Source organism: Ursus arctos, unplaced genomic scaffold, assembly GCF_023065955.2.
Source record: "Ursus arctos isolate Adak ecotype North America unplaced genomic scaffold, UrsArc2.0 scaffold_9, whole genome shotgun sequence".
NCBI classification, from domain to species: domain Eukaryota; kingdom Metazoa; phylum Chordata; class Mammalia; order Carnivora; family Ursidae; genus Ursus; species Ursus arctos.
In genome coordinates this window covers 30,319,310-30,335,142 of record NW_026623111.1, presented here as the reverse complement: position 1 = coordinate 30,335,142, position 15,833 = coordinate 30,319,310, and the positions used below count along the sequence as shown (strand labels likewise).

General features: G+C 47.9%; 1 long non-coding RNA gene across 1 annotated transcript; it reads right to left on the bottom strand.

Moving 5' to 3' along the window:
* Positions 1 to 997: 997 nt before the first annotated feature.
* Positions 998 to 9,567, bottom strand: LOC130543248 (uncharacterized). Its single transcript, XR_008958452.1, has 4 exons — positions 9,095 to 9,567; positions 4,618 to 4,737; positions 3,315 to 3,491; positions 998 to 1,561 (listed from the first exon to the last, which is right to left on the bottom strand). It is a non-coding gene; the product is annotated as an uncharacterized LOC130543248 (long non-coding RNA).
* Between the last annotated feature and the right edge of the window lie 6,266 nt (positions 9,568 to 15,833).

Below are 15,833 nucleotides of genomic sequence, written 5' to 3'. Positions count from 1 at the left end.
AGAAAGAAAAATGCATGACTCTTTTCACTTTATGAAGCTGGCATAACCCGTACCAACAACCAAGGTCAGTGTGGAAAAGGAAAACTACAAGATAATTCTACTCATGAACGTGACACAAAATCATAAACACCAGCAAACTGAATCCACTTATACATAATGAAAAAGACAATACAACAGGATGAATTGACTGCATAACAGAGCAAAAGAAAAACAACTCGTGACCATCTTAATAGATGAAGAAAAGCGTTCAATAAAATTCAGCATCTACCATGATAAAAAATAGTCAACTAGAAAAAGAAGAAAATACTGTTTTTAAAACCTACCCCACAGGTAATAAGAAAGGGTGAGTGCACCAAACTGGGTGGGCCCAGAGCAGTGCCTTGATGATCAGGGACATGACAGCAGCTACGACCACTTCTCAGCAGCTCCCTGGAGACCCTGGCCTGCACAGGAAGGCGAGGACGGAACCACAGAAGAGAGTCTCCCGAGGCCCCACCCAAGGCTGACTTTGTGTGAAAAACAGGTTACGGGAGCGGGGAAAGTTTTAAGATAGTTTCCGCACGCTACATAAATTCAAGTTCTGCTAATCGTGAAACTTTTGCACACAGCGTGGCATTTTCAGAGGGACACGTACGCGAGGCCCACTGCCCGGGCCACGTTGTAAGTCAACTAAAAAGTAATTTTGGGAGAAGCAAAAGGCTACCAGAGACTGTTGAAACATCATGGCGCATCCAGCCTTAGTGAGTCACAGCGCACAGTAGGCCCGGGTCAGCTCTGGGAGTGCAGAGACCACAAAGCTCAGAGGCTCCACTACCCACCCTCGGGGGAGCGGGGTCCTCTCCTGCCTCCCAGGCCCTTCAGAGCTCAGTAAAGACCCAAACTAACAGAGGTGGAAGATTCCCGTCCTGGAGGAACTAATTTCTACAAACACGTGCTAGAAACAAACAAACCAAAAAAACAAAACAAAACAAAAAAACAAACAAAACCACCCTTGTGAGAAAGAAAGCCACTTTGCCAACAAGGTCATCTGTTCTCATGGATATTTGGTCTGAGACATTGCCAGCAGCTTCCTGGCGTTTAAGCATCTCTCCGAGATCACAGGATGCCATCAGGGGGGCAAAAAGGAGAACAGACCCCTTTGGCCATAAAACAATTCGAAGCTTTTCGTAACACGTAAGATAATGCAAATCAAGTTTCTTTTTCAGCTTTGAAGCAGGGTGCCTGTATCACTGTCTGATTTTAGGACAGTGTTTATTCCAGACCAGTGTCCACTCCAAAAATAGAACTTCCCCTTTCCCCATCCAAGTGTGTTTTTATCTTTCATCTACAAAAAAAAAATATTTGCAATTTCTAAAGTTTCTCAATGTTGACAGTCCCCAGACTCCGATCGAAGCAAGGCTTTCTGTAATAATCATGTTTCCCAGTCTGGGGGGATTTTGGTGTTTCTGACAGCTCCGACTCTGGGGCAGCTTGAATTTCCTTCCTCTTTCTCTTCCACATTTTTGCTTCCTTGATCTTTGTGATTGGGGAAATTTTTTCCTCTCCGAGTCACAGTCTCTTACTGTTAAAAAAAAAAAAAAAAAATCTTATCACCGTCACCTTCACATTCCCTTTCTGGTTCCTATTGCCCGGAGTCCTTGTAGCATTCGGAAGATAACGATGGACAGCGCACTAGACTGGCATCCGGAGAGCACGGCTTCCCAACGCTTTCTCTTCCAGGTGTGGAGAAAAAAGACTGGGTGGGCAGGAAAAGCCCTGGGTTCAAGTCCTCATTCACCTCATCTTGGGCAAGACGGATCCCCTCTGTGGGCCTTTGTTTCCTCCTCGGTAAAGGAAACGTTGGTCTACAGCAGGGATTCCAGAGGCAGGCAGCAAATGTAAAGGAAGGGAGCACAATGAGCCTAAGGAAAATCCCAGTGCCCAGCAGGCAATAGGGGGTGGTGGGGACTGCAGAGATCCCGCACCGGTGCCTCCTGAGCTGAGGACTTCTCAACCACAGCAACTCAATTCAACTACCATAGGAATTTGAACTCTGCGCTGCCAGTCGTCTGATTGTCGTCTGATTTCTCAAAAGAGCCCTGGAACATGGATTTTTATTTGAATTCTGATTTTTTTTTTTTTAATTCCTTAATTCTTTTTTGAGTAAACCCCTAGGTCTCTCTTAGGTCGGATGTCATATGATCCTAAGATACGCCTGGTGGTTCTGCCACCATGGAACTTTCAGAGAACCTTGCACACGCCTCCCTCCAGTTTTTGTGAATGTTCCCGGAGCTTTGTATGAGGGTACCTGAGTCTATAAGGCTCTGTTGCGGATTGGGGAATGACTACCTCATCCTCAGGGAAGAAACATTTTGGAGCTAGGGTTTCCTCAGAGACAGGATTCTCCAAAGTCTGACTTCTCGGCCTAGAGTAAGCAAAGGGTGAGCTCGCACTGAAGGTCCTGCCTCGAGACCAGTCTCTCCCCTGGGAACAGATCAGCACCATTGCATTCGCCTGCTCCAGTGTTGGGATTCGTGGTCCTTTCCCTGCTGCATTTTCTCACCTGTCACTAACCCTTCCCAAACTACTCTACACTGTCCAGCTCACCACCAGGAAACCAACCAGCAACGTCTGGTAGGTCTGACAAGGCCCAGTGCCTCAGGTCCCTCTCCTACTTGGTTCCTGAGACCACCCCTCCTCCGGCCAACATGTCTTAGCTACTTCTGCTCTGCCTATCCTTAGAGTCCGCTCATATGCAAACACTGACTGACTTTCCAACCTACGCTCTCCAGCACCCCTGCAGGAAAGGAGAGAATGAGACAAAATGGCTAAGAGCCCATGCTTTAAATACAGAAACACGGGGGTTTGAAGCAATAAGGACAGAAAAGCCTAAAGCTGCTACTCCCTGGCTTTGCGATCTCAGTTACATTGCTTAGTGTCTAAACCCCGATTGCTTCACCTGTAAAATGTGTACAGTAATACACACCTGTGCTGGTGAACTTATACGTGAGCTTGGCTGGCCCGTGGTGCCCACGCAGGTAGTCAAACACTATTCTGGATGTGTCTACGATGAGGTTAGCAGTTTGGGTTGAGGTTAACAGTTAAGTCATTAGAGTTTGAGATTGCCCTCCATAATGTGGGTGGGCCTCACGCAATCAGGTAAAAGACCGCACAGAGCAAAAGACTGACCTCCCCGAGCTAGAGCTATTTCCGCCGGGAGACTGCCTTCAGGCTTCACCTGCAGCGTCAGCCCTCCCCAAGTCAACCTGCGGCCCGCTCTACAGAGCTGGGGCTTACCAGCCGCATAGCCACATGAACCCATCCCTTCAAATCACCTCCTCTCCACGCTCCTGGGTGGCTCAGTCGGTTGAGCATCCAATTCTTGGTTTCAGCTCAGGTCAGGATCTCAGGGTCACAGGATCAAGCCCCATGTCAGGCTCCGCACTCATTGGAGAGTCTGCTTGAAGATTCTCTCCGTCTCTACCCCCACTTGCACGTGCTATACTCTCTCTCTAAAATAAATAAATAAATAAAAATTAGTAAATAATTTTAAAAAATCTTTCTCTCATATATAGAAAATTATATAAACACATATAATCTGAATACATATGCTATAGCTGTTTGGGAGAGTATAGATCTGCATATAGGAGACACAGATACAGCACACGTGCTGTGGATAGAGACACGTATCTATACCGTATCTATATCTGTACACAGACAGTTCTATTGGTTCTGTTTCTCTGGAGACCCCCGATATATGGGCTCTTGTAAGGATTACATGGGAGAAGGTTGGTAAAAGATGAATTACATTGTGCCTGGGGTGTACAGATCTCTCGATAAGTGGTAAAAAGGGACCAATGCTTCTAGCTGGCTCCATTTCGTCCCTCTTTCTCTCCATAGAGCCCAGGGTCCCAGGCGCGGGCGGCCTCGCCCCAGCGCTGCTGTGTCTTTGGCTCAGGTGGCTGCAAGACTCAGGTTTAGGCTGGAGGAGGATGGAAGAACAGGCCGCCCTTGCCATGAGATTCTGGGCGCCATGGGTTCAGGTGTTGCTGGGGGATACCTGCAGGTGCGGGGACTAGGACGGCCACATCTGATACCTTCTGAAATTAGAAAAGGCCCCCGTCAGCCTCCTCAAAGACCACCAGGCGTTAGGCCAGCCTAGCACGATGTAACACTAACAAGAGCTCTCCAGATACTCAGACGCCCCGAGCAGGCTACCATCAGGCCGAAAGGAGAAACTATCCCAGTATGGGCTAAGCCAACAAACCGTAAAGGAAACAAGGAAGACAGAAATACTTTCTGAAAGGTGAGCCCTTACACATTCCTACTGCCCTTTATTTACTCAGGGTCTGGGCACCTGGCCCTAGCGGGGATCAGCCAGACCAAAGAGCCTCCCTGCTCCCAGCAGCACTGCTGTCTCCCCGTAGACCCCGCCCGAGGGGAAGGGTCTCTGGAAACTGCCCTTCTCCTGGAGAGCTGCTTCCTGGGAGCGGCAGCTATAGATTTCTGCCCCAGTTGTTTTTGGCTTGGACAACCTAGCTTTGAGGTCCTGCTGACCGCTCTGAAGTCACCCTGTCCTGGATCTCCATCCCAGGCCACGGTATTGTTTGCACTTCCTGTGCTCCTTCACTTCCTTACCTTAATAAGGTCGCACCTTCCCGGCGCCCCTGGGCTACTGGCAGGACGACACAGCATCGTGCAGTTGTTTCGTACAATTTCGAATTGCGGTCCCTTAAGGTGCCTGCAGGGGCTGCAAGACTGAATGGCACAGGAATGAGGGGCCTGACTTCAGACGCGGTCTGTATCTCCAGGACCGGCTGCCTGATATTGGAATTGGGTGGGGAGGAATCCCAGGTGCCCGGCAAGGAATCCCGAAGAGGGATGTGCGCCGCACAACAAGGTTTAAATGGAGTCCTGAGGCTCCGTTTCACCTGGGTCTCCTAAGTCAGGTGAGCTACCAGACCCCAAGAGCAGATGGCCACAGGCCTGACCCCTGCTCCAAGAGTCCCTCCCGTTCATGGACAAGCTGCCCCCCTCCGGCCTCTTCCACAACAGTGACCTGGAAACCCTGCCCCCCCGTTGCATTAGGGTCTTGCGCTCACTGTGGCGCTCAGTAATCGCGCCAAACAGGTGGAATCAATCGTCCTCATCCTAGCTCAGACCTCCCTGATGAGAAGGTTCCAGAGACTTTAAAATGGGGGAGGGGGAAACGGGCTAATGGTGATTCTAAAACATTATTCATTGAAAGGCATGTTCTTATTTCAGAAATGTTTAAAGATGGTGGGGGGGGGGTTCTAAAATGGATAAAACCCAATATTAAAGACCTGGGAGTACTTTTTAGCAGGTAAGTGATTTGTTTGGGGTGCAAGGCGTATCTATTCCATCACCTTATATCATTGATAATTAGTGGGTGACTACGAAAATCATGGTAATATATGACATTTTCATTGTGTTTCCCACTTTAGAGCATGTGAAAGACTTCATCGTTCTTCATGCATCTAAGAGAAATCCTAAAGTTGCCAATCTGATTTTCCTCCTCTATCCAGAAAGAATTCTTTCTTACTGGGAGAGAAGCTAAGTTCATCCACAGAAGGAAAGAACAGATGGTGTGGACAGAAGAGAAAAATAACAGCACACGCAGAGGAGGGGAAGGGTTTGGGGGGGTCGGGGGAACTTGAGCCAAGGGTGTGAAGTATGTGTGTGTGAGGAAGGGATTGTCTGTGTATCGTGCGCTTCGATCGGCTTTACTGTCCAGGAGATATGAGGAAGGAGTGGAATTCCTTTGTAATTACTTTTGGCTATTGTATTGTACTTCTTAAGTATGATAGCTTTTTTTTTTTTTTTTTTTTTTTTTTTTTTTTAGAGAAAAAGGAGGGGGAGAGGGAGGGGCAGAGGGAGAAGGAGAACTTCAAACAGACTCCAGACTCAGTGTGGAGCCCAACACAGGGCTTGATCTCACGACCCTGATACTGTGACCTGAGCCAAAATCAAGAGTATGAGGCTTAACTGACTGAGCCACCCAGGCGCCCCAGTACGACACCATTTTGAGACTGAACCACGTAGGTCCAGGCTTTTAAGGGGAACATGAATTTTAATGCTGTAATATAGCAGGGCAAACATCATTCAGTGGAGTATTTAAAGTAATTAAAGCATAGTTTTAACAATGCTAATATTAATCAATTTTCACTGAGTAAATACATAAATCCTTCATATATTCAAAATGGTAGAAGGGGCAATGTCGGTTCACAGATCTGTAAAACATCCTGTTTCAGTGAAGGTATGACAGCTAAATTGAGTAAGTGTTTGAATGTTTGCACCAAATGATCAACTGGCTTTGCCAATTGTTTCAAAATTTAGTAGATCTGTATGTTGCCCATGATGACACTGTTAATTACTATTAAAAAGACTTGTGCCTGGGGTGCCCGGGTGCCTCAGTTGGTTGGGCATCAGGCTCTTGGTTTCGGCTCAGGTCATGATCTCAGGGTCCCAGGATTGAGCCCTGTGTCGTCGGGTCTCCACGCTCAGCCGGGAGTCTGCTTCTCCTCTCTCTCTCTCTCCATCTGCCCCTGTCCCCTCCTCGTGCACTCTCTCTCTAAAAGGAATAAATATATCTTAAAAAAAAAAGACTTGCTCCCATCAATTCCACACCTCAGAATTACCCAAGAGATTAACGAGGAAGTGCGGAGACATGAGTGAAGCTGGCGTGTGTGTACGGGAGGGCTTGTTGGCTGTAGGAGCGTCTGAAGGACAAACAGCGAAGACTGAACTCAGGACAAACGTGCCAGGGCTCTGCAGTTGATGATAATAGGAAGGAGGGACAGTGATTAACAGAGAGGCAACATTTTGAGTGTGAGGCTAGAGGACCAACTTCAAGGTTTGATGCCTATGAATGTAAATTTCGGAGATTGGGGGTTTGCACAGAGGCCACTGTCAGAAACTGGACCTGTAGGTAAGATGAGGGCACATGGCCTCTGGCCATCAGGTCTTGCTGGCCTCACCGCAGCATGGTGGGGAACGTCCCTATCCTAGGAAGCTTTTGGTAAATTATTATCTACACTTGTACAAAACCAATCAATCAACTTTACAATCTATTGTTCCAGGAGAGTTCAGTTATTGCCCTAGGTAAGAGCTTGGTATTTGGACATAGTTTAAAATATATTGCTTTGAAAATACTGAATTTGTTTCTACTTTTATGATATATAAAACCGTGTGTCTTGTTTAAAGTACTTTTATGGTGCCAAATGAGTACACTTCCATGGATGAAAACTTCAAAAACCAAAAGACACACCTGGTCCTGGTAAGGATTACAACAAACAGAAGGAAGTATTAAATTCTAGGCAAACAGTAGCTTCCTTGTATCACCCAGACGACAGAGGGACTCAGAAAGGCACAATGCAGCACCCAGAAAGAAGTTCACAAAGGTTCCTGCTCCCACCATTTCTGTACCTTCCTCCACCTCCCCTTCTTTCTGTCTCCTCTCCTACCAAACTGCCCAGGAAGTAAAGGAAAGGAGATGAGTTCCTGAATCTGCCCGCCTATCTGGATGACTCTGGAGAGCCCCCTTCTGCAATCTGAGAAGGTCCCCAAGAGGTACACCAGAATAAACACAGGGCTAAGTGGCTGTGGGCATTCTCCGGAGGAATCAAAATCCCCTCAAGTCTCCTGGATTACTGAAGCCAATTCTTAGGTCCAGAAAGGGTGAGAGTCTGGTGCCAGTGACTGGCAAGCCCCTTAAGCTCGTGCCTTTCCACCATGCTACAGGTACCCCTGAATGAGACTGGGAGGTGGTAGATTTATGAGGGTGGGGACCAAGTTCGCATTCCTGCTCGTGTCCAGCAGGATGAACTTACCAGTTGCCTGGAAGAGGACAGTCTGGGGATGAGAAGGTCAGCTCTGTCAAAGAGCGAGGCAGTGGGCTATGGCACAGATCTGGGGACCCGGGAGTGATGCTGGGAGGCATTCCCATGGCAGCTGGCACACCAGGTCTCTCTCCCAATCTGTGCTTGTGTATTTCTAAAAATATGTCTCTCTTCATTTTCTCTTGTTTGTTTTAGCCCATTTTAAAGAATATAGAATTTGAAATCAGAAAAACCAGGACATAAACCTGGGTGCTTTATAGTATAACGCTGAATGATCTTGGGGAAATTTGTATAAGTCCCGAGTCCCATCTAAAATGAGGATAATTGGTCATACCTACCACATAGAGCTGTTTAGAGACTTAAATAAGATCATTCTTTAAAGAAGGGCTTTGTAAGGGTCTGTATATGTTAATTATTATTTTAAAAACCCTGGCCCTGGCTTTTGTGTGTGTGTTCGCTACCCCCCTTTGTTTTTCACCACCCACCAATTTTAAAAACCAGCCTCCTGTACCTTCATCCAAGTTGTTCAAAGAGAGACAAAGGAGGGTGGGGGGAGGGGGAGCACGGGTAGGGGAGGACCCGGACAGGATCTGGCTGAGGACAGAGTTCCATTGTTCTATGCCAGCAGTCTCCCTCAAGCTGTCACTAATCAGCACATCTGATTAATGACAGCAACATTGTTTAACCAGCCAAGAACTAATCTATTTGTCCGAAATCAGCCTGTGTTTCCCAATCTCCTAAAAGAGATCATGAAAGGATTTGTCAAACCCCTTAAAATCCAGGACGTTACCCTCATGACCCTCCCTTGATCTGGCAGTCCCGTTTTTTCACAAAGGGAATCAGATTTGCTAGACCACGTTCATCCTTACTGATCTCAGGCTACCTTCATGAATTACCTTTAGAAATCCCCACAGACCACTTGTCCTCAATTTGTTCTAGAATGTTCCAGGGAGGTATCTCTCCTTGGGGGGTGATAGGACTTGGGCGAATCCTGATGGCTGCCAGGTTAGTAAGGAGAGAAGGGGGGCAGGTGCCAAGCTGTGTCTGGGAGTTATATGCAAGGCAGGGAGGGTAAGCAGCAGGAACGGGCATTCACGCAAGGAGCCCTCAAACCGCCCCCCAAGGGAACCGAATCAAAGGCCCAGGGAATACGTAAATTGAGAATTAAGGTTGTCAGGCGTTAAAGAGCAGCACCTGACCACAAGAGTAGAAAACCAATAGTGGGAGCAGAAGAGATTGGCTGAACCGTTACCCACCTAAGCTGAGGCGTTAGCCTGAGGAAGCTCAGATGAATTCACTGGTCTCCTACCAGCATCTGGCCCGATTTGTTAGCCCAGGCACAGGAGTGACGGCTTTTTCCCTAGAGTATTTCATAAGACATCCATCCATGACACAGAAAGAAACTCAAGCTCATATACAGATTCAGGAACCCACTTTCTCCCACCTCTTGAAAATTCATCCATTTGGGTGCATCTAGTCTTCTGGCCCCTTCTTCGTCAGCCACATGGTTTTGAAAACTTTCTGGCAGCTCCTCTTCCACCATAGCTGCTGGTTGTTTCCATAGAGTTGAGTCGGGGCTAAGAATATGGGCTTTGGTGCCAAAGAGACCTGGGTGTATGTCCCTGGTAGGTCATTGACTTCAGGAGAACTCGAGAGGCTACCCAATTTGAGCCTAAATTTTCTTGTTGAAAAATAAGGATAAAGGTAATCCTACCAAATGGGATCTTTGAGGGACTTCCATGAAATCGTGTATTTAAAGATGTATTTATTTATTTTAGAGAGAGTGAGAGAGAGCGCGCACAGGGAGGGGGGTGGAGGGGCAGCGGGGGAGGGAGAGGGAATCTCAAGCTGACTTCCCACAGAGCGTGGAGGCTGACTTGGGGCTCAATCTCACGACCCCAAGATCATGACCTGAACCAAAATCAAGTCAGATGCTTAACTGACTGAGCCACCCAGGCGCCCCTAAATCATGTATTTAAAGCCCATGGCATAGTCCCTGCTAGCCATGTATGTTCCACACCCTTCCTATGGTCAATCGCACCATTACGCCCCATCGTTCAGGCCTCCCAGGATCAATACCCTTTGCCACGTGACTCTGCAGTTCTCACACTAGAGATGGTACGTATCTCCCCTCTCACTGGTGTTGAGCTTGGCTGCATGTGACTTGCTTTGGCCTCTGGAAAGTCGGCAGAAGGAACAACATGCCCCATCTCAGTCTAGGCCCCGTGTATCACAAATTTCTCATTCTATTTGTGCTCTGCCACCACCAAGGGAAGGACAGGCCCCAGGAGGCCCACTGGTCCCAGCATAAAGCAAGACTCATGGAGCAAACCTGGGCCCAATCCATAGCGGGGAGCCATGCCCAGCAGAGCTCTGCCTAGACCAGCCAAACCCCAGCCGGCCCACAAACACGCCACCAAGAAATAAGCGCCTGTCATCCACCACAGGGTTTTGGAATGGTTTTTTAAGCGGCATTGTTGTGGCAATAATTTATACTTACCTTGTCCAGGGCTTGGAGATGTACGCTTATTTAAAGCAGTTAAAGGGTTCATTTCTCTTTAATTCCAGTTCCTGCCAAGCCTCAATACAATACAATAGAAAGAGCGTGGGTTCTGGAACCAGAGAGACTCAATTCACATCTAGCTTCCTGAGTAGCTTTGGGCAGGTCACTTAACTTCCCTGAACCTCGATTCTTCATCTGTTAAATGGAATAAGAAGACCACCCCTATTAGTGGGAGATCTCAGGGGCATCATTGATGTCACATGTGAAGACCCAGCGTGGGCTCTCAAGGAAGGCGACTAACTCTCCTCTTTTCTTAAAAGCTTATTGTCTTTTGGAGAGCCTCATGTCCAGCTCTGGAGAGAGCAGACAGAAGTGTATAGAGTTTGGATACCTCCCCCAGAGCACAGGGGTTGAGGCATTCGGCTTCGTCGCAAACTTTGGTTCATTCATTCACATGTGTGCGGCACCTGTCGCGGGCCAGGCACTGGGAATCTGGTGGCCAATCAGGAAAATGAAGTCACCGTTCTCATGGAGCTTACATCTTAGAAGACGTCAAAGTAGATAATGAATGAGAAAACAAGAAATAGACTACCTAATTCCAAGCAGCAATAAATGCCATGAAGGATGTGGTAGAGACAGAGTAGGGGGTGGGGGCAGCAGTCAGGCGGACCTTGTTGAGCCGGTGACACCCTCTGCTTTCCAAATAGCAGAAATGTTCCTCTCTAGCCCTCTGTGCTCCACACTTACCCAGAGAAGCTCTTGTCGTCAACACTTTAACAACTTACATTTTTTCTCTTGCCTTAGCCACCTGCCGCTCTTGGTACGGATCCAAGTGAGTCTTCTAAACTCGTGCTCGGTCGTGTGCTCTTCCTTCCTCCTTCTGTGCATGTCTGCATTCCATAAGTTACCTTGGGCAGCCACACCCGCCTTTTCAGACACCCTCCTTTTCCTCCTCGGCTGCCATGGTGTTTGGTTTCATACATAGTGGAGGTTATGTTTTTAAAGGCTCTCACCTTGTCGTCCATCTTCCCTTAAAGAACCTTGCATCATGCTCATCTCTGAAATCCACTCCTCTGTCGCCTACGGTTTTGACTGTCCCCCAAACCCCCATCTCGGCTCTCAGGAACTCCAGGTTAAATGAGAAGATCACCTTCATTGTCCCAGCTCATGTCAGCTTCAGCCTTCTTTGCGGCCAGAGGAGAGCTCGCACAAGCAGTTTCCCTCCCTCCTGGTAGACGAACTTGTTGGGAACACATGCCAATAATTGACTAGATGTTTCCTCTGCCTTTAGCAAAATGAGTTTCCAGCAGTCCTCTTGAGTAGACTGGTGACTCTGAAAATGTATTGGCCATACAAATGACCCGAGTGGTTCGGCAAAAATACGGATTCTGATTCAGTAGGTCCGATGCCAGGCCCAAGACTGCATTGCAAACACGCTCCCAGGTGCTGCTGGTGCTGCTAATGGGCAGAGCTCACTTTGAACAGACGGTTTCCACCTGCCATCACAACCGCCGCAGAGCCTGAGGCTGGATTTGCAATCCTAGTGAAGAAATCATCTCTCCCTCTAGGTGCCTCTACCTAGAGAGCAGTCTGGGCCACATGTCCACGGCAGTATTTCTTCTCTCTCATGTTCTGCCTCAATCCCAGGGCCTCACTCCCCAATGTCCTCCCTTCTATATATTGTTCTCTGTAGTCCTGTTGATTTTCCCAGTTGGCTGTCAAGAAAAGGGGCACATCTTACTAGGGCAGGGAAGAACAAGACAGATCTGCCCACAAGGGTCAGAGAACATAAAATGACCCCTGAACCTTAAAGGGGGAAAATGTACACCGAAAACCCCAAAACCACATTCAAGGGAAAAAATCGTTCATTTATATAACCAGAAGAATAGCAGTGAGAAAGTACCCAAGGATTTTTAAGGATTTAAAAAAAAAAAAGATGAGAAAAAGATTATGAAAAATACTCATTAAATCATTCATTCATTCATTCAATTCAGTTAATACTCGAGCATCTATTAGAGCCTGTGCCAGGCTCTTTCAGGCGCCGGGTACCTGTGCTGAAAACGACAGAATCCACCCCTTTCCTCATAGAGCTGACATCCTCCGGGGGGGAAAAAGGCACTAAGCAAGGCAGCAAAGAGATACTTAATTACAAATAGTGATTGACTACAAAGGAAACAAGGTGTAGCGATAAAGAATGAAGTGTCAGCGACCCGCTGTGCAGAAAGTGGTAAGAGGCCCCTCTCAGGACATGGTGTTCAAGCTGAGAGTCCAAAGGCCAGAAGCAGCAGGACCTGGGAAGAGTCAGATCGGAGGTGGAGGGAGGAAAGCTCACTTCGAGGGGAAGCAATGGTATCTGCAAAGGCCCTGGGGTGGGAAAGAATCCAGTGGGTCTGAAGAACTGAAATGCATCTGCCTGGCTGGAGCCTAGCACAGTGGGTGGGGCCGCAGAGGAAGCTGGAAGGGGGCTTATAGTCTCGGATCGTGGCAATTAAGCAAAATGAACTTGAAAGCTTAGTGCAAGTGGGTAAATCTATAATTTGGTGGGATGGGATTTGTTTAAACAAGTATTTCGAGTGTCTACTTGCTCCAGGATTGGTATATGGAAATAGATGGTAGATTAAACAGAAGAAAAGGATTTGATTGAAAGGAAATGGCAAGACCCTCAGTCACTGTTGAGAAAGCTGTTGATTTACTTGGATAGATGGGAACCCAAGAAAGGAATGTGGTAGAGAGTGTTGGGGGTTTGGGGGTGGTAGACACCAGTGTAGCCCTGCATTGGGCTGGCCTTGGATCACGGAAGCAAGAGGCTAAACATACTGCACGTGTGTGTGTGTGTGTGTGTGTGTGTGTGTGTGTGAGAGAGAGAGAGAGAGACAGAGATTAGAAATATATATCAATGATATTAAAGAAAACTTTGAAAAAGCAAACCCTCCATAACCTCACCAAGCTCACCTAACCTCTTTCATTTTGGTCACATCTTTCTAGCATCTGGTTGCACGTGTAAGTGGCCCACTTGCTGCAACCATCACAGAGGTACTGTGTTGTCCCGAATTGTCACCGCAGCACACACTGCTATGCAAATGCAGCACTGCCTAGACTGTGTTTCCGTGGTCTCCACGGTTACATTTTAGGGGATACCCCACATTTTTTTCACGAAAAAGTAATTCTCTTCTCCTTTGGTGGTCGTGAGGCCAAGTTTTGGAGCCAGACAAGCCTGGAGTCAAACCCTCAGTTTGACACTTACTGTCTGGGCAACTTGGGCGAAACTGGCCTCTTGGAATGGCAGTTTCCTTGCGCATAAAGAAGGAACGGTGACCCTTACCTCCCAGGGTAGCTATGAGAACTACGATATTGGATAGAAACTGAACATGGAGATGGGTCCATAGTGATAAGTGGAAGCTCTTTTATCAATGGTACCATTTTTAGTATTCTCTTTTGGCAATTTCAAACAGGATGTAGCACAGCAGGAGGAACTCCGAGGAGTGTAAGTTTCGTCTAAGTTTCACAGCAACAGACAAGACCAATTGTCCTTTTCAGGGTATAGGGGAAGGTCTTCTGCCCAGATCGGGCCAGAACAGTGCCCAGGCACTCACACCACACAATTCTCTCCCACCCCATCTCTCTGCACCTGGTTTCCCTCCCAAACAGGGAGTTACTTGACCTAATTCCACTGCGTTCCCTCAGGGTCCAGGTATCACTACCTTTCGTAAAACCACATTAATACTTCAGGGACACCAAAGCATTCATCAGTCCCCTGAAGCAAAAACATTTACCAAAGCTTGCCTGGCCAGGCTAAAAGAACTGATGCAGCTTAGAAAAGCAGATCCTTTGCAGACAGAAAACCTCTCTGCCCCTGCCCCCCACCCACCCTGTGGGTGTGCCCTGCTTAGTTCTGTTTTCTTCCTAAAGGCCGCTGAAGCCGATCAACCCTTCGGCTGAATTTAAGGGTGAACGCTCTTCGCAAAGTGTCCAAGGTATTTGATACCTGACATAAAGACAGCAGGCTCTGTGTGTATAAAATAGTCAGGAAGGAAGAATGACTCCGCATAATTCTCTTCAGCAAATCAATTATCAAGCACTCATTCATTTGACCAATTTTTATTGAACACCTATTATGTGTTAGATGCTGAAAAGGATACAAATACTAATCAGGCATAAAAGCCACTTCTGGATGCTGACAGCCTAGGAAGAGAGCCAACCTAGGCATAACACACATATGTGTGTATGTGTGTGTGTATGTGTGTGTGCGTGTGTGTAAATACCTAAGTACAAAGTATAAGCAAGAATGTCAGAGGAGAGTTTCAGATAAAGTACAGGTGGGGACCCATTCATTCCAGCTGAGGCCTGCCCTGACCACCTGATTTAAGATCACGATTGTTCCCAACTCCCATTTCGCTTTCCCAAGGCACTTACCACCACATACGTTACTTACTTATTGTTTTTGATCCACTACCCCCACTGGAATGTCATTTCCCTCCGTAAGGGCAGAGATGTTTGTGTTCTGATGCGTCCTGAGTACCTGGAATGGAGCCTGGTACATAGTAAGCACTTGACAGATGTCCCTGAAAGCCTGGTGAGCAGGACAGGTGAGGTCCGAGATGACCATCTCTCCGTCCCGCCATTCAATAAGCATCTGTTGAGCATCCTGTCCATGCCAAGCATTAGCTTTGGCCCTGGAGATGCAAAAAGAAGAAACTTTCTGCCCCCTCTAAGGGCTGGCAACCCAGACAGAGGACAAGGGTGTCCTGCTGAGACAAACAGTGCGAGCAGAGGCTCGAGAGACACAGCCATGGGCCATTTCAAGAGAAGGGGCAACATGGCTATGAGGGGGACATGGAGGAATAAAGCCAAAGGGGCACCATGGGCACCGAGCTCGGAGAGCACAGAGCCCCTGGCTGAGCCGTCCATGCTGACAGCTGAACCCTTACACGGCTCCGAGATAGAAGCTTCATTTTGAACCAACTCCCTCAGTGACAGACAGAAGACTCCATCACAGCCAAATAAATCAGACTTAAGCCGAGAGGTGGAAAGTCAGACCGCGGTAATGCTCTCCTCCTTGCAGCCCATAGATTTTTCATGCTTCACGCTTTGCCTGTTTTCAAGCCACAGAGGAATGGGGGTCACACACGCAGACACGAACAGAACGCACTCGGGCTGTTTCCAACATCGCACGGATTTTCCCAGCCACGACGGGAGAAGGCCAGGTGGGGTGAACCCACCTGCCTTGCCCTTTGATTGCCGGGCCACCTTGAGAGGAAGAAAGATTGTTTCTTCAAGCAGCACATTCCTGGAAAGACCAGGTCGGGGCTGCAGCTCTGAGACACCCATAGGACTCCCCTCGCTCAGGCCTGCATATAACCAGCAGTCAGGATCACTCGCGGGGCCTTGCTGAGTGCTGAGCTCGGTGCCAGGCGCTGGGAAAAGTCATAAACGTGGTAGAAGACTCAGGAAGAGCTCATGTCTGACCCCCCAGGAGGGAGAGAGGAGACGCT